Source organism: Schistocerca nitens, chromosome 9, assembly GCF_023898315.1.
Source record: "Schistocerca nitens isolate TAMUIC-IGC-003100 chromosome 9, iqSchNite1.1, whole genome shotgun sequence".
Classification (NCBI taxonomy): Eukaryota; Metazoa; Arthropoda; class Insecta; order Orthoptera; family Acrididae; genus Schistocerca; species Schistocerca nitens.
This window is the reverse complement of record NC_064622.1, coordinates 23,250,281-23,274,403: the sequence shown is the minus strand read 5'-3', so window position 1 is coordinate 23,274,403 and position 24,123 is coordinate 23,250,281. Positions and strand designations below refer to the sequence as shown.

The 24,123-nt window shown below is 41.0% G+C and overlaps 1 protein-coding gene across 1 annotated transcript in view; it reads right to left on the bottom strand.

The window, feature by feature from the left end:
• The window catches only part of LOC126203465 (acetyl-CoA carboxylase), a 440,754-nt gene extending 432,296 nt beyond the window's left edge, over nucleotides 1–8,458 (bottom strand). Inside the window, exon 1 of the mRNA XM_049937783.1 lies at nucleotides 8,265–8,458. The gene's annotated coding sequence lies outside the window, so the exon portion shown is untranslated. The remainder of the gene's footprint in view (nucleotides 1–8,264) is intronic.
• Between the last annotated feature and the right edge of the window lie 15,665 nt (nucleotides 8,459–24,123).

The window sequence follows — 24,123 nt, the reverse complement described above, 5'->3', positions numbered from 1 at the left end:
CGGGTACACTGTGCCGTGAGCTTGTGATTCGCGGCACGTCTTGTCTCCTGCCTCGCCCAGCAGGCCTCGTTAGAACTGTGCTGGCGCCAGCGCTTGTACAGGGGTCGCGGCCGGCGGCGCTGCTGGCGCCACTCGAGAGCTTGCACGTGGTACTGCGGGACGGGAGCAGAGAGTCTCGGGCTGCCCAGCACTCGAACCAGCGTCATGAACTGACCAGCGGGCGAGATGGACAGAGCAGTCGCGCCTTGGACCGCGAGCGGCGGCATGGGATGTTCTCAATGCCGTGCGCGAGACAAGCAGGGCCGCCCATTCGGTCCGGTGGTTACCTGTGAAGCAGTTGGAGGCAGCCAGTTGATGGAAAGCCGAGAACAGAAAGGCTTCCCCGAGCTGGTGCTTCTTAGCGGGCAGTGCGGAGTGTGACTGGTGTGTGGACACAAACAACTCTCCCAGGCGAGAGAACGGCAACACCAGAGGAGATGCAGACAGGGGCTTCCTGGAGCACCTAAGGGATGCTTCAAGTGACGGACAGCAGTGTTTTGGTCAGTCAACAGATTTGACACAGAGTACAGCGAAGGACTGAGGCTGTGCGCTGAGTGTACCGGATGATCAGAATTATTACATACTCAAGGTCCGTAGGCACAGTGCGACGTGGTAAGTTTGTTGTGAAGCGGCACGCAGGACGTGTGGATGTTTTCACTAAAACCAAGAGAAACAATAATTTCGTTATTTATACACCTTGAGTGTGATTGATTTTGTATGTGCCATTGTACAGAATGTGATCCTGCAATTACTGTGTGTGAATGTGACTGGTTTTGTTAATGCCATTGTACCAAAAATTACGTTGTTATTTTGTCCCCTAAGAGTGATCTTTTTGTATGCCAAAATGTACAGAAAATTGTACTAAGAAAATTGGGTAGCTAGTACTGTAGACGGTTATTATAGCTTTTCTTGGTTCAAATGGCTCTGAGCACTATGCGACTTAACTTCTGAGATCATCAGTCACCTAGAACTTAGAACTGCTTAAACCTAACTAATCTAAGGACATCACACACACCCATGCCCGAGGCAGGATTCGAACCTGCGACCGTAGCGGTCACGCGGTTCCGGACTGTAGCGTCTAGAACCGCACGCCAACACAGGCCGGCTAGCTTTGCTTTAGTCACTAATTGGTGCTGGGAGTGGCCGTAGATAAATTGAAACGCGTACGTTTCATATGTATTCATTACCAGCGATGGCGAGGCATGACAGAATCTCTGACCAGAGAGTTATTTATCGTTGCTAGTCTGCGCTTGACCGCGCGAGAGTTCAGTAGTGTGTGGCGAGTTGGCAGAGAGAGTAGACGGTTGGATAGTAGTAGCAGTATGGTGTAGTAGTCCGTGCTAGTCGGCATGCGTCGACGGCGTGCTGTTCTTCCGAATCTGGTCGGGATTGTGGTGGACGATGAGTATTGTTGTAGAAGGTAAAGAAGCAGCATTGCGCTCAGCTAATAACGTATGGTAATTGTAATTAATTTGTTCAAGAAATGCCCCAATAATAATTTTTTTATAAAGTAAATCTTTTAAAGAAAAGTAATCATTTCAATTTAAAGAATTTTTCCACTCTTTTGAAGAAAAAGCATTCATTTCAATTTAAAGAATATTTCCTATGCATTTCCTCCAAGAATCAAAATTAAATATAGGCCAGCATTGCACGGAGCTGTGCCGAAAAATAAGAGCAGATATAGATGCAGTTTTACTGAGGTAACAATTTTGGTTTTTCTATTCAGGTTTAATTATTTCACAGGGCCGAAGGTCAGCGTTGCTGCCCTTGTAAGATTTATCAGGTTTAATTGTTTGTGTTGAGATGTTACATTCAGTTCATGGTTCATTATTTAATTAATATCATTGTGGGTTTATGATCAATCATCATTCCTTAATTTTGTGGGGAGTTTACATTTGGGCCATTATTATTCTTTAATTTTGCAAGGAGGTTACGCTTGGGTCATTTTTATTATTCAGTTTTGTGGGAAGACAACATTTGGCACATTTTTTTATAATCATTGACTTTCAAATTTCTTGCGGGGAGGACTTTTAATTTCTTGCGGGGAGGTTACAACATATTTAATTGAATGCGAATATGAGTATCTTTTATTAAGTCAGAAAGTTGTCTTTTAGTTTGCTGTCCTGCATGTAATTGCAGAAGCTAATTTTACTGTCACTTTTACGCCAGTTGCCCGAGGCTATATATTACAACCATTGTTGTTGTTGGTCCAGTTCCTTTTGTTGTGGCTTTCTCTCGAATACTGTTGTCCAGAAAAAATGTTGACAGGTAGTCACAATTTGCCCTGCTAATGCTTTCGATAGTCAGTTGAAGGAGTCTGATAGTTGGTCCAATGTTTCTTGTTAATGGGCTCTGAAAAGAACTGTTTCTGCTATTTATGTGATATGTCATTGCCAGGAGATCCTATGGATAGTCTGGCTGCCTGTAATCACTGTTGCTCAATTACCACCACCCAGGGGGCACGTGTAGGGTATTTTAAGGTTAAACCTACGGACGTGAGCAACGTTTCCTCGGTCGGTGGGAAGCAGTGACAGATGTGCGCCTGCACAACATCTTCTCAGGTGCCAAACTTCCAAGTGGATTCGACGTACCACGCAAGACCTGCTCTCAACAGAATCCGTACCGTCCATGGCCGATGCAGGGATGCTCTCTTTAAGTGGAAGAAGATGCCTGATCCAGCCTGTGACTGCGGGGCTCCATACCAGACTGTTCACCACATTGTCAGTGAATGCAGGATTCGAGCTTATCACGGCGCCAAAGAGGACTTCCTGCTAGCAACTCCAGATTCAGTGTGCTGGATCGGACTGGATATTCAGTTGTAAAGACAAACTTAAGTTTCTTGTGTGTCAATATGTACATATGTATATGTAATTTAATTTCATGATACGTCTGTATTAGCCATACGCTAAATAATTCTTTCGAATTTTGTTTTCATTTGCTAAAAGCATTTCATGTTGTTAATCTACTGTAGAGCCTGCTCCAAGAGCTATATTGGACTGTAGATCTGTTCGTTGACATTTCTGGATTGTAAAGAAGAATATTTTATGTTCAATAAATTCTTTGCAAAATTGAGCCCCCGGCTTCACAACCCCCAACCCAAATCCTACGCTACACGGTATTTTCGAATTCACATATGCTTATGACGATGTTGTCCTTGCGCTCATTTTGGCGTTGTACGACTTTTGTTTGTTGACAAGGCTTTTACATCTCCTCAATCCGTGATGAAGCTCTACGCTTTCGTTACAATTTGCTAATACGGCTGAAACTTTCTGGCAGATTAAATCTGTGTGCCAGACCGAGACTCGAACGCGGGACCTTTGCCTTTCGCGGGCAAGTGCTCTACCAACTGAGCTACCCAAGCACGACTCACGCCCCGTCCTCACAGCTTTACTTCTGCCAGTACCTCGTCTCCTACTTTCCAAACTTCACAGAAGCTCTCCTGCGAACCTTGCAGAACTAGCACTCCCGAAAGAAAGGATATTGCGGAGACATGGCTTAGCCACAGCCTGGGGGATGTTTGTGCGCAGATTAAAACTGTGTCGAGTTCGAGTCTCGGTCCGGCACACAGTTTTAATCTGCCAGAAAGTTTCATATCAGCGCACACTCCGCTGCAGAGTGAAAATCTCATTCTTGAAATATCCCCCAGGCTGTGGCTAAGCCATGTCTCCGCAATATCCTTTCTCCCAGGAGTGCTAGTTCTGCAAGGTTCGCAGGAGAGCTTCTGTAAAGTCTGGAAGGTAGGGGACGAAGTAAAGCTGTGAGGACGGGGCGTGAGTCGTGCTTCGGTAGCTCAGTTGGTAGAGCACTTGCCTGCGAAAGGCAAAGGTCCCGATTTCGAGTCTCGGTCCAGCACACAGTTTTAATCTGCCAGGAAGTTTCATATCAGCGCACACTCCCCTGCAGAGTGAAAATCTCATTCAGGAAACATCCCCCCAGGCTGTGGCTAAGCCATGTCTCCGTAATATCCTTTCTTCCAGGAGTGCTAGTTCTGCAAGGTTCGCAGGAGAGCTTCTGTAAAGTTTGGAAAGTAGGAAACGAGGTACTGGCAGAAGTACAGCTGTGAGAACTTAGAACTACTTAAACCTAACTAATCTAAGGACATCACACACGTCCATGCCCGAGGCAGGATTCGAACCTGCGACCGTAGCGGTCGCGCGGTTCCAGACTGTAGCGCCTAGAACCGCTCGGCCACTCCGGCCGGCTTCACTTTCGGAATCCGGAATAATTTCAGTAGATACTACAGGGTCTTTGCGGCAATAAATACGTCGCCACCATCGGCGTCTAGCTTATCCTTGTGGTACATATTGCATTTTGAATTTATGATTTCGCTGCTACTCAATTTCGGTTGGTCAGCTTTCTGTGTTAATACCGCTTCGTAATTATTACCCGTAAGAAGTGTGACTAATTCTGGGACTTTATCAGGGTTGCTCCAGCCATTTCCTAATACCGCGTTAACATTTTCTGTCCCTGATCTACAAGAAGGAACGTTCTTCTGAGAGTGTCGTGGCTGATCTTTCTGCAAGCAACGCAGATAAATCATAATCGACGCTTTGGAGGGGTTCCTCTAACCCAGGTAACCTAACACTGCACGTTATTCGTCCTCTGCTACACAAATAAGAAATTTTCTTTGTGAAGTGCATACCTAACCTATTGGCTGTTATCAACCTGATAGTGGAGGTCGAGAAATGCACATCCGATATCGTCAAAGAACCGTCTGAACCTCTGCTTTATAACTTCAACTCAGTTTCAAGCATTAGTACCGTGATCCATTTTGAATATTATGCTGCAAAGAGTGCAGCGTTGCCACCTGTCCATATTTTACCGGGACAGTCCCGATTTTTACAGTTTTGCCCCAAGTCCCGACGGCATATCTGTTACGTACCGATTTTTTGTAAGGACTCGACTAATTCGTTTGTCTTACGTTGACGCAAGAAACTCGCACACGGTTCAAGTTCGCCATCCCGCGCGCCACACGCACTGTGCTCGTGGCTCGTATCCCGCTCACTCCCCCACCATCGCGCAGTCCTTGCATAGACAGTCTTATGGCCAGTTTGGACGAGAGAATGCATGAGTGCGTTGGTGAAATTTACAATTGTGTTATAGTCACATTATTCGATTTGATGATTGTTTATGGTGAATACCTCAAAACTACACTAATGTATCATTTCATAAACAGCAATAATCATTTTATAGTACTGTGTGTGTGATCAGTGTTGATGACAGATCGCGGGCTTTCGGAACTTTCTCAAGCAAATACGTTAACCCTTTCCACTCCCCCTCTGATGTCGAGCCTCGTTCGACACGATTATTCGTCGCTCTAAGATGCTCCATAGTGCTGCCACGTAGGGCAAATACGAGTATATAAAGGAAAGTACGTTCTTCCTTTTTGCATAGTTCAGTTCAATGCATTGAAGACCTACACACATCAAAATAAGTTTCGCATCACCCCGGTTCCCAGAACTCCTGAAGATAGACGTTGACTGTGGATATTGTATCACAGTCACAGTCCCTTCGACTGTTCAGAGATGTCACTAAACCCGCCCAAAGATGTAAACAACCATGCATGAGCAGCGCATATTAGACGGAGGGGGTCCGACAGCCCATCAGTCCAGTCATTCCACCAGGAAGAAGGTGCACGGCTCGTGTTCAGCTATGTCTAGATGGTCAATACCGCGGTTCGATCGCATCCGCATTGTTACTTTATGCCAGAAAGGGCTCTCAACAAGGGAAGTGTCCAGGCGTCTCGGAGTGAACCAAAGTGAAGTTGTTCGGACATGGAGGAGATACAGAGAGACAGGAACTGTCGATGACATGCCTCGCTCAAGCTGCCCAAGGGCTAATACTACAGTGGATGACGGCTACCTACGGGTTGTGGCTCGGAGAAACCCTGACAGCAACGCTACCTTGTTGAATAATGCATTTCGTGCAGCCACAGGACGTCGTGTTACGACTCGAACTGTGCGCAATAGGCTGCATGATGCGCAACTTCACTCCCGACGTCCACGGCGAGGTCCATCTTTGCCACCATGACGCCATGCAGCGCAGTACAGATGGGCCCAACAACGTGCCGAATGGACCGCTCCGGATTGGCATCAGGAGGACTCGAACCTCCGACGGGGGGAGCCGCACGGACCGTGCAAGGCGCCATAAACCGCGCGGCTGCGCAGGCTGGTGGGAGCAGTTTTATGCTATGGGAGACACTCTCCTTCGCTTTCGTGGGACCTGTTGTAGTAATCGAAGGCATGCTGACAGCTGCGAGCCACCTGCTTGATGTCTCCCCCGACGGCGATGTCATCTTCAGCAGTACAACTGACCGTGTCTCTGAGCCAGAAACGTGCTACAGTGGTTTGAGGAACATTATAGTGAACTCACATTATGTCTAGGCGGCCAAATTCGCCTGTTGTAAATCCTAAGGAACCCATATGCGTCGCTATAGCGCGCCATCACTGCGTATGCAAATCAGCGGCCCGTTACTTGCTCGAATTACATGACCTGTGCGTAGACATAAACCTACCAACAATCTATCGAATCCCTGATTCGCAGAATTAGTGATGCATTTCGTTACAAAGGTGGACAAACAATCGATTAGGCAGTGGTCATAATATTTTGACTCATCAGTTTACCTAGCCCGTGATTTAATAATTCTCCTGCTTTTGCCAGTCTGTAGTAAATGATCTCAGTTCTTCCCGTATGCTGTCTAACAGTTCGACCAAACACAAGAGCTCTCTTAACTCGATAACACCATGGTGGCTAATCCCTCTCTCATTAGACACCCCCGAAAAGATCAGGTCATTTTGCTGGCAGAGGAGTGGTTTTTCCCCTAGTTCGTGTTGTAATAGAACTGTAACACTGCAACAGGCCAGCAATTCAGGAAAGAATTATCTCCTATTGTAAGTCAGTATTATGCTTTCGAGTCGAACTACTTGTCTGTGCTGCAGCAGACGCTGGAATTTCCATTTTAAAGCGTTGCATACAAACCAGTCAACATAGAACTCACTCAAGAACGGACCTAAATTTCTTACAAAACGTTTATACTGAAGCGTAAATGCTAAACAATGTGAAACAAATTACGAAATAAAATTATTTCTGTTATTGTGGCTGTGTAAATTTTTCTAGGTTATTTATTGACTAAAATGTTGTGAACAAAGTCGCAGCACGCTGGCTTGTAAGACTGGAAAGTGAGGCAGTCCTGGGTCGTTGTACTAGACAAAAGGTCGGTAATCTGACATCGGTCAGATGAGTGTGGTTTTATGGCGTTTTCCACGCTTGTCTAGGAAAATGCCCGATTAGTCTCCAATTTCCGCATCGGAATATAAGATAATAAAAGCAAGAACTTGACCAGGGTGACGTATTTTGCACTAAAAAGTTATTTTCCTACTTTCAACAAGATACCACCCATGGCATTTCTTCAAGAGGCAAAAGCTACATTCCACGTCATATAATTATCACTATAACGAAAAAGCTTCCACTTTCGGCTCCGTATCTCACATCGCGTTTCTTTTTATATTGAAATTTCGCACCACTAGACAATGTCTCTACAGTGTTTAATTGCGGCAGTCTAGTTGGGTTTTGGTTAATCGTCTCGCAATCGCTACAATTGTAGTATTCAATATGATATATTATACTAGCAGACATGGACCAGATCACAGAAAGTACAATTAATACTATACCGTACTTCGATTAAGTCTCTTTAATCACATAAGAAATATTGACGCAGTTCAGGAATACTCTAACAACGTGTTCAAGTAACCACAACGACGGGATACTAACACGCGGTAAGAAATCTGACGGTAAAATTTTATATCTTACAATATGGTTGTACCAATAAATAAGCGCTGGTGAAAATTATACTTTGCCAAATCTGAAGATCAGTAATTTGTTTATTTGTAGTGAAACTTTATTTCAGTAACTATTAATTCAGGGCACTGTATGAAATATATAGCAGTGTAGCTGCCTGTGACATGTGCAACTATATACAATATTTGCACGCTAGCCGGTACGATTCATATTTTCCGCCATCACCGTACGGTGCCTGTGATTGGTCGACTTGACGATCATCAGACGCCCAGATGAATTGCCATTGGTTATAGCAAGCCTTAGAGCATGACAGAATCCAGCATTCATATCAACTCTTTTTTTCCACTCAGTTCCATCGTCATACTAAGTAAATGTGTGAGAATGAAAGGTAAGGAAACTTAGAAAGCGTCATGCAAAACTGTACTTACGCCAGTAACTTCCTATGGTGATTGACTGTTCACACACTGTTGTTCACGCCGGTCTTAATGACATAGCGCGTCTCAAAACTGGTAGTTTATATATATGTATCTGGTTGTTATCACAATGCCGGAGCAGAATCATACAACACGTATCTCACTTTTACTACTAAGTTCGCGTGCAGATCTAACCTCTTCCGAACCGGCCCACACTCGTAAACATACACTAACCATCCGCACTTCTGCGCGCGATTACGCGTATTGCCACAGAGCTCGCTAGTGAGCAGTCGTAGCCTTCTATACCACACTGAAAATAAAAACAAATGAAACCGCGGGAGTGATACAAATTTTGCCGTGCTACATGACAACGATGTCAAATTCTCTCACACTAACCATTATTTGTGGCTCGTGTCTTTCGTGTAATGCTAACACATCCAAAACTTACTCTCTGGAGAAGGTGCAAACTATATTTGCAACGAAGCCTTATTTTTTTGCGCACAAAGATTCCAACCTTACAAGGGAGTACAATGCGCGTGTAAGAGCTTTCAAATTTTGCGTCCAGCTCTTAGCAAATTATGTTCCATGGCATGATACCTATAGAACTTTCTTTTAATTGCCCATATTTCGGTATAACAAACTATTTGCAATCTATGTTTTCTATGCATAATAGTGTCGTGCTGCACTTCCGTAAATGTAGGAGGATGAGCAACCAGTTCCTTTTGGTACAGTTGAAATGAATAATAAAATTAAAAATAGCGGGTCAGCCTCTACAGCTTTTGCCCTGACATAGCGGCCGTAAATCAGATTTCTAGATTTATGTTACAGCGTGTCACTACCTGTGTTACTGCCGGTAATGTCAGCGGATGACTACTTTAAGAACGACTACTGTTCATTTGATTACAACGTAATGATTTGGGCACTACAATTGTTGTCCTTATTCATTCATTCCCACACTGCGTTCAGTAAATCTGATAATGAAGAGCCATTAGGGATGTGGAACAAGTCAAATTACAAATTTACTGGCTTTGCAAGCTGCTCAGTAAAATGTATTCGCAATAAATCATGACTAGTCTACTCACAAGGATACTCACTGAAAATCTTTTCAATGACTTTATTTATATTAGGAGAAAATGTTACTTCAAAGAAAGCATATTGCAACTTTACAAAGAACAGCAGTTTATTTTCTGGCCAAGTCTAAACTTCTTTAATCTGAAGGTTAGAGTTAACTGCAATTTTCCTCCATGGCTCTGTAAATTATGATAAATTGTAGGAGTTGCTATAATGTACTCTTACACATTGTTTTGGAATAAATGAGGAATTTCTGATTTCCTGTACGACACCCATAAGCAACCTAGACTGATACATTAGAATATGAAAATCAATTCAGAACTCATCATATGGTACAGATCTTTTTTTTTTACTTCAAGCTGTGTAGTTGTGCATTGCATGGTTCAGTCTAAATTCACTTGTGTTATGAGCCACAAATATCCTTAGGAAGTAACTGTATTAGCATGAAATTGAAAGAATCTCTCGCTCCCTGAAGAGATTTGTGCAAGATGTTCTGTTATCAGTTTTACACAGTATTCATATTGCATGCTTCTGCAGAATAAATACCTTTTCTATTTCAATAGCAATGCCCGAGAAGATTGTCCAATGACAACTGAAAGGAAGTATTGTAGAAATTGTGTCTGCAGTTCAACATACTGAGAAAGATTCTGAATCACAAAACAGGTAGTAAACAGCCTTTTGGTTGAGTTGTACCAATTCTGGTGCTGCCTCAGTTTATCATCCGCCTGGTTGCTAGGAACTTCACACATGGAGATTCATCCGGTTTGTTTCCATCGGTCTCTACTTCTGCTACCTATTACTCATTTTGATTTGTTTGGATTTGCACAGTATGGCTGTAAGGATAAAGATTAAGCTATTTACTGTGGGCCAGTTGTAAATCTGTTCCCATATTCTTCTGGGTGTGTCAAGTATGGATGTGTTTGGACCCTTCATCAGTAGACTTGTGTCATCAGCAGACTTCACAGTTTTTGAAGTGTCTCCCAATTCCCCAAGCAAGTCATTTATATAGATCAAGAACAGGAGTGAGCTAGGCACCAAACATTGTGTGATACCATTTTTAATGTTTTCTCACTTTGAATTTTGTCTTATTCCTTGTGCCATGAGTTGTTGCACATTCATCTTCCCAGTTACTGCATGTTCAAATTTATAGAAGGGGTGGAAAACGTAAGATGATGTGAGGAAAGTGCAGCTAGTGTTTAGAGTGCCACCACTGGTCTGTGGCAGGCAACCATGGTGGAACAGAGGCAGATGGGAATTGGACAACGAATCGAACACAACCAGAACTTGGAGGGTGAGGACTGCCCCTGGGAGAAATGAAGCAGACAACATGTGATGGACCAGAGAGGCAGCCTGGTGGACAGCTGACCAAGGCTGATAGGCATTTGCTGTCAACAAGGGACTTTGTGTCAGCTGGAGCACTGGGTGATGCTGGACTTCATGAATTCCAGGAATACTGCGCAGATGGGAGTGAAGTACTTGCTGCTGTGGTACATTTCTAGGTGTGATAGTTATAGGAATGTCTCTTTCCTGTAATCAGTGCTGGTGTAGTGCATACGAGTGAGGCAGGGCTTGCCTACTTGATTTACTATACAGTGAAACATAAGGAAGCCACTGGTAGGCTTAGCGTATTCAGTTGAGGGGTATTGGCTGTAGGAAGTGCACCTACAAAAAATTAAATTGTCATTGCTGCTGTATTTCCTTGCTTTAGCATTCTGATATTCTGTGTGGAGCAGAATGTATAGATCGTTGACTCCACTGTGAATTTTGTCTCTTGTGTGTTTAGCATTAAGTAAGATGTTGGCCTTGGTTGGGTATTTTTGGAATTTGGTCTTGGGGGTGAGACATGTACTGAGTGCCTCGTATCCTTTCACTGTTCATTGTTACTTGTGTGTCTAATTCTAATTCATGCTCGTGTGCTGTAGCCTATATGAACTTAGAGGGTCTGGTTTATTAATATTCTGTCTGGGTACTGGTAAGTTGTTTAATTGCATATTCATATGTGCTCCTGTATTGTCAAGTTGATTGATTGTATTGGAGAAAGTTAATTAATAGTGCTTTGTCTGTATTAGTTTGTAAGTCATAATTTTTTTGGGAACTGCATTCTTTGGTCATTTCTTATCCCACATGCACTCTGAATGGTTTATACATATACTTATTAAAAATTTGTGATTCTGTTATTCTGAGCACTGAGTTCCTTCATTGTTGCTTATTCAATATGCACTCCGGATTGTTTAGATGTATTAATTAATACATTTGCTTATGAGGGTATGACAAGATACCTCCCAGCCACTTACCAAGTCCATTAGTTCCTGTGCCACATGCTCTTGTATCAATTGTCATTTGTTAACATGGCCATCCCTTTTTCTCTTGTAATATTGTATTTTCATAAATACAGTAAGACTGAGTGTGTTATATTTGCTTGTATCATTTTCTACTGTTGTGTATGATAACACATGTAGAGAAATATGTAGTTTGGAACATAACATAAACATGGAAGGTATAAATTAACATGTGGTTCAAAACTATGTGTAAATATTATGAATAACATATCCTGGTCATATTAATTTTAAATTCCCTTTGTAGTCACATACAGATGCATACATCCATACCCTTGCAAAAGTGCTATCAACTACCTCATTGTTCCTCCTTTTCCAAGCTCATTTCAGCAGGTAGATGGATGTCTGGTTGAAGTAAAATACAGAAATAGATAAAGCCAAAATCAGGATCCTCCAGTATGACAATGAACAAACTATGAGTTGAAGTCTTTTGTACCTTATTCAGAACATGGTTATTAGTTCAGTCTGCAACACAGCATAAATGATGACGGTTACCATTCTGTTTCAAAACTTCTTCTTGGTTTGGTCCACCCAATGCAACCACTCAGCCATTCAAGCTGCAGTGAAGGCTCATTGAAGTCAGTCAGAAAAATTAGGTCTGTCCTTTACTTCAAAGATATGTCAGAAATCCTTTCAAAGAAAGTGCCAAATTTTCTGACGAAGGTGGGGAGGCAGTATTTGACATATTCTCAAAGATGATTATGTGGGATCAGATAAAACTTACGTAACCAGGCTTCTGGTCATGATCCCAACCAAACATCTTGTGAAAATCGCTGGATAATCTGGGAGAAAGGATACAGTGGTTTATTAATTGAGGAATGAGATGAGAAAATGTGGAATATGCAAAGAATATTTCTTCAGTACTCCTGGAACCAAAGAATGGACAATCCTATATTGGTTGGATATTTCTCCATGTAAGATGAGAACTAATTCAGAAAATTCAAGCTCTCAGCTAAACCAGATGAAGAATAATTATGAGAAGACTGGAAATCCTCATACAAGCTATACCTTTAGCCTACTGTACAATCCAAACTACACTGTTACACATTCCAAAAGGCAAACTGAAATGTGGTAGATATTCAACAAATAAGTTGAACACTGTTAACTTGATTTTCAAAGACAGTAACCTTATCTTATCTTTCCTGAAGAAAGAACAATGTGACTTATGTGGCAGTTACAGGATTGGGAACATGAATGAAGAGATCTGGAAGCAGCACATAGAATGGAAAGTGCAGGCGAGGCTACAAAAAGATGAAAGTAAGAAAGATTTCAGTTGGAAGCGCTGATTAGTGTACATCATGGACTTACAGACCATGAAATTAGCTCCATATTTATAGGCAACCATAGTACAAAATTGGCTCTTTTTAACTTTACAATGTATAAAGTCGTGATGTGCTGTTGGTTCAATGAGACCTGGGTTGAACTGGTGGCAACAAGTTTGTCTCGTGTGTTATGGACACAGTGTCCAGAATGATTAAGGAAAAGCTTATCCAAGTCATTTTGTATTCTGGCAGCTACATATATCAAAATAGAAGTGATATTGGAAAATGATCTAAGAATAGCATGTGAAACAGTGTGTTCTGGAGAAAGGTCATTCTCAGATGAAATGGAGTCAATCCACAGTTGCACTGAGTGCAATCTTGAAAGACATGTGAAAATGAGAAAAAATCTTTGGATGTTATCAAATACAAAGCATACTGTATACTATGCAAGAAATGACTGCTTTTTCTCAGCAACAATGCTGAAGCTGTAGATAAACTAAACTCCCTACTGTATTGTTCCTCTTTGAGATGCTACTTTCACAGAAATTTGGGAGAGCCTGTACGGAGTTTGGGAAAAGAGGAGGGAAGCTGTGCCATAGAGTAGCTACCATGCACTAATGTACTGTATCTCCACCTAGACCAGAGACTGAATGATTGCAAACCAAATATGATTAGCAGCTATTCTCAATACCATAGATATGAACCATTTTGTCACGATACCAGGGTTATTGTCAAACGTGAATCTCACACTGTTCGCCAGCTCTCATGGAGGCTATTCAGTAGGAATGGGGGAAATGAACTTCCTCCAGTAATCACATTCAAATAATTCCACCATATGACAAAAGGAGGAGAGTCAGAAAGCAAACTATGAAGCAGATGTATAGCGACACAAATATGACACTGTATAGTAGGTTGTCTGAATTTGAATGCCAAGACATGTTTGTAGCACGTCTGCCATGTTGCCAGCACAGTCTTCTCTACTTCGACAGGTCACTCTTGGGAACGTTTTGAGTGTCAGTATGCAATAAGGGACAGGTAGGAAAAATTAAGAAGATTCAAGGGCAGTCCAGTAGCAACTAATATCACAAGTGACAAGGATGAAAATTTGACAGACATCCAAACATAGTTAGATACCATGAGGACATGACTTTCTGAATTTATTAATCAAACAAAACTGGATGGAGGATTTCAATAATAATGATAGGATGATGAAGTCAGTAGAATTTTCCCAAAAGTTATAGCCCAGACAATGGCACTTTATCTTTGAACTGTAGTACCAGGATGGACTGAACTCAATCACATTGAATGGTCCACATCACTGGCAATACTTCAACACATACAAAGGTGAAAAGTGGACCATCGTAGCCACAATCACAGAGTGCAGCCTGCTAAGTGTCAACATTTGCTTGCAATCTGTGTGCTTACTGACAGTGTTTAAGCCGTCAGTCATGCTAACACCTTTTTATTTGCTACTCTATCCCCACTGTCAATAATCTCATTGTTTTTGTTTTATAATTGTACTTTTTCATCAAACCTGTCCTTGTTTTTATCCTTTTGTTTCTATTGCATTTACTGTTTTCATTTAAACTGTATTTATTTGTAGGCAGTGCCTCAAATGCCAGTGTCTGGTATGAACTGAAGTACATTGCAGTTGTATATTCTTTGTCACATCTAGAATATGGGTCAGTTTCTTGTGAAAGGGACATGATCAATTTGCTTCACCAATCTGAGACTCTACTCGTATATCTAATGATCTCACCACCAATGGAACATCAAAACACAAGTTTCCCCCCCTCCCTTCCTTTTTGCATCTAGAAAAAATTGTTAGCACACGAACATAGTAGATGACAATTGATTCCTTAAAGCTGATTTAGCAGAAGCATGTTTTCAGCTGCACATTCCAGCTATTATCCACCTGAGACTGCAAAATCTGTTCAATATTGTTGGAAAAGAATATGACAACAAGCAAAACATATTCTGTAGTTTAAAAACAGAGATAGAAGTAACTGCCAGAACTATAGAGATTAGCCTAGTGGGTACAGCATACAAGGTATGCCAGGATACTGAACACCAGATTAACAGTAATGTCAGAGTGCTTATTAAGTGAAGAGCAAATGTGTTTCTGTTAGAGCAAGTGCAGTACATGTGGTGAAAATGATCAATGAAAAACGTACAGAATTTAATCAAGGGATCACTTAGCATTTGTTGGTGCATAAAGTGCTTTTGATAAAGGCAATAGGGAAAATTGTGGAGCACAGTGAAGAAAGGATACCAACTCCATTTAATAAGTGCCTCAAGAAGTCTATATGAAAATACAATTACCACATTAATATAATAGAGGGAAACATTCCACGTGGGAAAAATATATCTAAAAACAAAGATGATGTGACTTACCAAATGAAAGCGCTGGCAGGTCGATAGACACACAAACAAACACAAACATACACACAAAATTCAAGCTTTCGCAACAAACTGTTGCCTCATCAGGAAAGAGGGAAGGAGAGGGAAAGACGAAAGGATGTGGGTTTTAAGGGAGAGGGTAAGGAGTCATTCCAATCCCGGGAACGGAAAGACTTACCTTAGGGGGAAAAAAGGACGGGTATACACTCGCACACACACACATATCCATCCACACATATACAGACATATACAGTTTGTGTCTGTATATGTGTGGATGGATATGTGTGTGTGTGCGAGTGTATACCCGTCCTTTTTTCCCCCTAAGGTAAGTCTTTCCGCTCCCGGGATTATTCCAATCCTTACCCTCTCCCTTAAAACCCACATCCTTTCGTCTTTCCCTCTCCTTCCCTCTTTCCTGATGAGGCGACAGTTTGTTGCGAAAGCTTGAATTTCGTGTGTCTATCAACCTACTAGCGCTTTCGTTTGGTAACTCACATCATCTTTGTTTTTAGATATACAATTACCACATTAGATGGAAATGGAGAACTGACAGCACATTTCATCAGTAACAGGAGTGTCAGACAAGGATGTAGCATTTTGGCAATGCTTTTTTGATACATGCCGAGATGATTCTGTGTGAATGGAAAACAAAGTTTCATGGAGGTTTTAATATAGGCAAAGACTACTCTGAATTGTGTTTTACATGCAGATGCTGTCATGATTTAAACAGAAAAAGAGGGTGTCATGCAAAAAGAAAATTACCTTCTAAGTAATATAGGTGAAGACTGTATGATTATATCCACAAAGAAAACTAAAACAATAAGTCCGACCCCGTAAGAACAAAAATAGTAGCAACAGGTCAGCCATTTTAATTATGTATGATGTGATATCACATATGAGTATGATAGAGATATACAGGATGAGTCACTAGGTTTTCCCCCAGTTGCTGGAGGTTATTCCATAGGTTATTTGGAACAAAAAATGTAAATACAGTAATGTGATCAGATCCATAATTAAGGAGCTACGACAGTTCTGAAGCATGCCACAGTGTATGGAGCACAACACTTGTGTTCACAGGGCACACGATCAGTCTTAGGTGGACAAGTGCAGTGAGTGATACATTTGCATAAGAACCATATTGTTGATGCTGCAGCCACTGTTTACTGTTATCTCGTATGTACAGTACACTTTGTGATGCCATACAAGTTTTCATCGCAGTTGTGTGGAGAGATGGTGTACATTTTGGACTTCTGTGACAGTAATGTGAAATTTGCTGCTGCCGAATATCACTGTCGGTATCCTAATCATAGGATTCTGAGTGTCAAAACATTTAGTGGAACATATTGAACATTGCTAGAAACTGGTACTCTTTCCAGTATTCGTATTCACTCCGAAAGACATCATGACGTTCAAGAAGAGGAAACCATTCTTAATTCAGTAGAGTGCAGTCCTCATTCAAGTACAAGATGCCTAGCTACTCGATTGAACATTTCACATTCTAAGGTATGTAGGATTCTTCATGAGAATGGACTGTGTCCTTTTCATGAGCGGAAAGTTCACCACTTAGAGCCACATGATTGTGCCAACCGTTTGCACTTTTGTAACTGGTGAAATGGAAATCGGCTGCTCTATCGCTTTATGATGTTCAGTGACGAGGCAACCTTTACAAGAGCTGGCATCAACAACATGCATAATGTGCTTGTCTGGGCAGACGAAAATCCCCATGCCATGGTAATATCTCAATTTCAAAGCACATTCAGTGTCAAAGTCTGGTCCAATGTGGTGTTGTGTGTGACTAGTTACTGGGGCTGTTTATTCTTTTGGGAAATTTAAATGGTCAGATGTACAGTAACTTTTTACGAGAAGACTTACCGCATCTTCTTGAAGATGTTCCTCTGAAACAAGATCTGCACACTTCCACCATGTCGTAACAGCTTATCTTAATCAGCAATTCCCAGATTGATGGTTAGGTCGTGGGAGCCCTACCAACTGGCCTGCCAGATCCCCAGATTTAACACTGCTAGATTACTGCATCTCAGGGTGGATGAAAAACATTGTGTATGAAGTTAAGGTGGAAACATGAGAAGAATTAATACAATGCATTTTTGATGCCGCAACATCAATAAGGAACGAGCAAGTGAAATTAGGAAATGCTACTCGCGCAGCTCACTCCCGTGCGAATCTTTACCTTCAAATGAAGGGAGGAAATTTTGAACGTTTGCTTTAAATCCACTCTGAATGCAAGAGACTGCTACAAAATTGTTTAATTATTATGTGCTTTTTTGATCGTGAAATCCTCCAATAAAAGTTTTGTTCTGCCATTTTCCTGATTTTATTCAATTACTGTAACTCCTTAATTATGGATCTGATCCTATTATTTTATTTGCATTTTTTGTTCCAAATAACCTAAGGAACACCCTCCAGAAACCAGGGGAAATCCTCGTGAATCACCCTGTAGACAAGAAAGTAGCAAAATTTGGAAACATATGTGCAACAATAAATAGGTACTTTAGAAGCTATCAATAAGACAAATGAGGTTTTATAAAAATAATGGCTGTCCCCACATTACTGTACAAAAGTATGTCTTGAGTCATTTACAAAAACAAGAAAGTAATATCCAGGCAGCTTGGAGCTGTGAAAGGCTGTACTAGAGAATGTAGACTGAAAAACAGCAACATTAGGAAAGAATGAAACATATTTAATGGAAGAAACAAAACTGAAGGCAACAGAAGAAAATGGAGTGAACCTCTTGTCAGAATGAATAGTGGCAGACTACCTTACAAAGTCAGAAATTATGATCCAGTAAGCCAAATAAGTCCGGGAAGGCCAAGAAGGAGATTAGATTAGATTAAATTAGTTTTCGTTCTATAGATCCGTGCTGAGGAGATCCTCGTGGATGTGGAACATGTCTTTTTTTTTTTTTTTTTTAAGCTGAAATAACAATAGTAATAGTATGAATATATACAATACATCATTTGTTTCTATTAAAAAATTCGTCAGTGGAGTAGAAGGAATTGGCCACTAGTAAGTCTTTCAGGCTCCTTTTAAACTGATCTTTATTTGTAACTAAATTTTTTATGTTTACTGGCAAATTATTGAAGATAAGTGTTCCTGAGTAGTGGACCCCTTTTTGAACTGAAGTAAGTGCTTTTAAGTCCTTGTGCAGATCATTTTTGTTCCTGGTATTGTATGTATGAACTGAGCTGTTTGTTGGAAAAAGAGATATATTATTTAGGACAAATTTCATTAATGAGTAAATATACTGAGAGGCAGTAGTTAGTATACCCAGTTCTTTGAAGAGGTTTCTACAGGACGTCCGTGAATTTACTCCACAAATAATACGTATTACACGCTTTTGGACTCTGAAAACTTTTGTTTGACTTGAAGAGTTACCCCAAAATATTGTACCATATGACATTATGGAATGAAAGTAGGCAAAGTATGCAAGCTTTTTCATTTTTATGTCGCCTATGTCTGCTAACACTCGAATTGCAAATACAGATTTGTTAAGGCGTTTCTGCAGTTCTGTGGTGTGCTCTTCCCAACTGAATTTATTATCAAGTTGTAATCCCAGGAATTTAAGACTGTCAACCTCTTCTATCTGCTCTTCTTCATATTTTATGCATATGCTGGGTGGAAACCTCTTACAGGTTCTGAATTGCATATAGTGAGTCTTTTCGAAGTTTAATGTCAGTGAGTTGGCTTTAAACCATTTATTAATATCCATGAAAATATCATTAGCAGATCTTTCTAGAACTACACTTGACATACTATTTATTGCAATACTTGTGTCATCTGCAAACAAAACGAACTCTGCTTCTGGCAGTGAAACTGATGAGAGATCATTAATGTACACAAGAAAAAGCAATGGCCCTAAGATGGATCCTTGTGGGACACCACATGTAATTTCTTCCCATTCTGATGATGACTGATGACTTAATTCACTAGTCCCTTGCACTGACACCCTTTGTTTCCTGTTAGTGAGGTATGACTTGAACCATTTTGCAGCACTGCCCGTGACACCATAGAATTCTAATTTACTTAAAAGGATGTTGTGGTTCACACAATCAAATGCCTTTGACAAATCACAGAAAATACCTGCTGCTTGTAATTTGTTATTTAATGAATTAAGTACATTTTCACTGTAGGTGTAAATAGCCTTCTCGATATCAGAACCCTTCAGAAATCCAAACTGTGTTCTTGATAATATGTTATTTGTGGTCAGATGGTTGAGCAGCTGCCTGTACATTACTTTTTCTAAAATTTTTGAGAATGCTGGCAAAAGTGAAATCGGTCTGTAGTTTGATGGTATCTCTTTATCCCCTTTCTTGAATAGAGGCTTAACATCTGCATATTTTAGCCAGTCAGGAAATGTCCCAGTTATAATTGACTGGTTACACAAGTAACTTAGAATTGTGCTAAACTCACAAGAACATGCCTTAATTAACTTTGTTGATATTTCATCATACCCACTAGAATGCTTTGTTTTTAAAGATTTTACTATGGACGTTATTTCTTTTGGTGAAGTGAGTGATAGATTCATGTACTTGAAGCTATTTATGAAGGCTTGTTTCAGATAATCAAGGGCATTATTTACTGATCCTGAAAGTCCCATTCTGTCAGTAACGGATATAAAGTACTTGTTAAATAGATTTGCCACACTATGCCCATCAGTTACTAATGTGTCGTCTACCCTTAGTGATATTTGCTCCTGTTCCTTTCTGGTTCTACCAGTCTGCTCTTTCACTATATCCCATATTGTTTTTATTTTGTTCCCTGACATTGCTATCTTCTTCTCGTAGTGCATTTGTTCAGACGTCTGAATTACTTTTTTTAATGTTTTACAGTATTCCTTGTATTTAGCTAAATCATCAGCATTGGAGCTATTCTTGGTTGACAGATACATTTTCCTTTTTGTCTTACAGGAAATCTTTATTCCTTGTGTAATCCATGGTTTTATTATAGACTTCTATTTAATTTGAGTAACTTTTAGAGGAAAACAGTTTTCAAACATGGTACTGACATTGTTCATGAATGTGTTATATTTACCAGGAAAATGCCTAATACTTGAAGTGCAGAAGAAGAAGATCAGTGGTGTAGGCTTATTTTGTTGTTGTCATCATGTGTACACTATTTTCAGTGTGAAAAAGGCATTTTAGTCAAAACTGGCTGAAAGTGTAGGTAACAAAGATATTACAGGCAGAAACAGTGGTGCCTTTTCTTTTTTTGTAGAACATTTTGAAAAAATAATTATTGGGACCAGTGAAACTGAAAAATTGTGCAGGTTATGTCAAATAGTCTCATTATTTCAAATGAGTGTAGTGTGATGTATTTGTATAACAAGTCTTTACATCTATATGCACACTCAGCCGCCACCACCAGCTGCACTGACCAGTGAAGTGCGTGCTTGCCTGTGTGAAAATATTTATGTTTCCTTCAGGCCTTGGCCAATTGCTACGTGTGTAACTGTCCTTTTGTTGCGCCTGTCTGCAGCTCAATGGGTCATCTTTACTGTGAGTAGCTATCTATCCTATTCCTAATATTGTTGTTATTCCAACCTGGGGTTAATGATGACACGGAGTTGTCAGGTTAAGTAAATGATGTACTAGAATGTTCAACATTGCCTTTTAGATATATATCATCAACATGCATGTGACATTAACTTCATCAGAAGAAATAGCATCTACCATAAAATCTTTAAAATGAAAGCAGTTGTTACCGGTATAGTAACAGCTTAAGATACCCCTGTAACCATTGATTTATCACTGAAAAATTTACTATTAGTGGACATATACTGAAATCAATCCTTTGTAGAAATAAGGACGTGTAGAAATAGCATCCAGCTTAAGTGCAGTTCAGCTTTCTGCCAGCATTTTCCAAAATTTTAAACAATGTTATATATAAGTCACTTCTTCTCTGTCTAACCACAGAAGTTATATAGTTCAAACTACAGATAGATTTCTAAAGAGATACGATATTGAGCAGGCTATTAGCAAGAATGCATAGCAAATGTTAGGCTGCTGATATTTGCTGTGACATGTCAAAGCTGTGACATGAGACAAAGGCACTGTGACCCGTAATGTTCTCTTACAGAAATTAGGATATTATGGTGTCACAGACACTGCCACAAAATGATCAGATCATGTCATTAACAGAAACCAAGGGTGTCAATACAAAACCAGCCGTGAATTTACCTGCCAGTCAGAAACTGATGGAAAGTAGTTATGATTGGTTGCTTCCAAGGTTATATATACTGATACTTTTGCTGAGCTGCTCTGTGTTGATGACATTGATGATTCTATTGCAGAGATGTCATAATGCTGCCTGTCTTCACTCACACTGACCTCAGTGGGAACAGGTAATTCAAAACATTATGGTTCCCACTCATGACTTTTTTTGGTCCTCAGCATAATTCTCCTGGAAATCTATTTCCCTCAGTAGGTGAGTTAGTAGCCCTCCCTTGATTGTCATTTGGTGCATATTAGACAGGAAAGGCCACATATAGATGTGCAGAGTATGCCATAAAGTAAGCCTTTTGGCATCAGTTTGGGGCAAATGGCAAGCCTCAGGACAGTCATCAGAGGTCCCAGTGTTTTCCTTGGACTCGGAAACTGTTTATAACACTCCACAAGAATCATTCCTGTGTATTCTGCTAATGATGGTCATGGATGGATGACCTACTGAATTTCAGGTAGACATGGGGGTAACAGTCAGCCTAATTAACTTACACACTACAGGCTCTTGGGCTGCACTATGTTGCAATGGCCACAACATCATTCCATTGTGGGGGCAATTCTCCATCTCAGCAAATTATAAGAATGTGGAATGATAGCTTATGTTGCAAGTGGTTAATTCAATGTTGGCACAAAATATTTTCAGGCTGGATACTTTTTCTATCTTTGGCTTCCAGATCATTACCAAGTCCTTTTAGTGTCTCAGTTGGTCACCTTTCAAGATCTGTACTATACTATGGTCATATGTGAACAGCTGTTGGAGTGGGGTTTGACAGAAAATTTCAAGACCCATGTCTCCCTGAAGCTGTCAGCAATACGTAAATTTTGTCACCCTGCCCCATTCCCCTCTCCATGCATGAGAAGGTCAGAGCAAGTTGCAGCAGTGGCAGAAACTTGGTGTTATTACTTCTATTTTGTCTAGTCAGTGGGCCACCTGTTTGGTGGTGATTCAAAGGCCAAATGGCACCATGTGCCTTTTCAGCAATTTTAAACAGACAGACAATGCACAGCATATTGTGGGTTTATATCCGATTCCATGTGCAGAGAAGTTGTTGACGAAGTTGTCAGGGAGCCAGTATTTTTCCTGCATCAGCTTGGGTGATACATACCTGCAGTTGACATTGGATGCTGTTTCTCAGTGCTAAACACCATCTTTGAGCTTTACCAGTTTAATCACTTGCTCTTTGGAGTTTTGTCTGCCCCAGGAAATTATCAAAGATATTTGAAAATTTGATTAAGAATATTCCCAGTTGTATCAAATACCTTACTGACATCTGGGTCATGGGATCCATGTGAAAGGAAGATTTGTGAACTCTGCAGGCAATTTTGCAATGCTGTCTGGAGAATGGCCTTTGTTACAAATTACAGATATGTAGTTTCTTTTCCCCAAATATGCATTTTTTGGAACATGTGCTTAGCAAAGATGGCCTCATTCCTACGGATGAGAACATCGAGGCCATCATCAGCCTGATGGCAACGAAGAACCTGAAGGTGTTCCAGTCCTTTTTGGACAAGATTTCTTATTATGCTAAGTTCATTCCCCAGTCTATGCACATCCATCATTCTCTTAACCAGCTTTTCCAAAAAGGTTACAAATTCATATGGTGTGCAGACTGTAAATGGGCTTTTAGTCCCTCAAGCAGTGTTTGTGCTACGCTTCATGTTAGGCTACTTTTACACTGAGCAAACCGCTAACCTTGGCCACTGATGTATTCTAGAAAGGCATAGGTGCTGTTCTGCTGCATCGGAACCCAGATGGCACATGACACCAAGGACCCATCGCTCACACATTGAAGACGGTTTCAGCGGCACAACATAACTATTCACAGGTGCAAAAATAGGTGCCGGCTATCATTTTTAGCATTAAAGACTTTGACATTTTTCTTTACGGAGCAAAGTCCTTACTGATCACTGACCACAAGTCACCGGTTTCATTATTCAACCCTCATTCTAAGTTACCAGACGGGACTGCCCATCAGCTGCAAAGGTAGACACTCTTTCTCAGTAATTATTGCTATAACATTCATTGCCAGTTCACTGCTCAGCATGCCAATGCAGATGCACCATCGCAGTTGCCAGCAGGGCCCAACCCAGAGTTCGATTGACAGAAGGTTCTTGTGTTTGTGTTGCACGATCGTTGCAGCAGATTTTAGCAGAAGTTCCTTTGACAGCACAGGAGGGGACAGTTGCCACGGCTGCAAGCCCACTTTTCCAGAAAATCATTTCAGCAATCCACACAAGATAGCCCGAGCATGCACTTTCAGGAGTGGATTCAGTGTGGCGTATGTTTTTCCTTCTTTGTACCCAACTCAACATTGTCCAGGAGGAACTCGTGCTTGACACGGAGGAGAAAAGTTGTCAAGTTTCGTCCCTCTGGCACTGTGTCCTTTCATACTCCAGCTGCTGCATTTATTGTGTGAAGGCTTTGGCACAGTGTCATGTCTACTGGCTGGCAATTGGTCATGACATTGAACCCACTGTGTGGCCTGTGCTCAGAAACAAGCTGCACATCCACATCACTTTTCTCTTTGACCAGTCCAGGGCACCTTTGGGACAGGGTGCTCATTTGCTT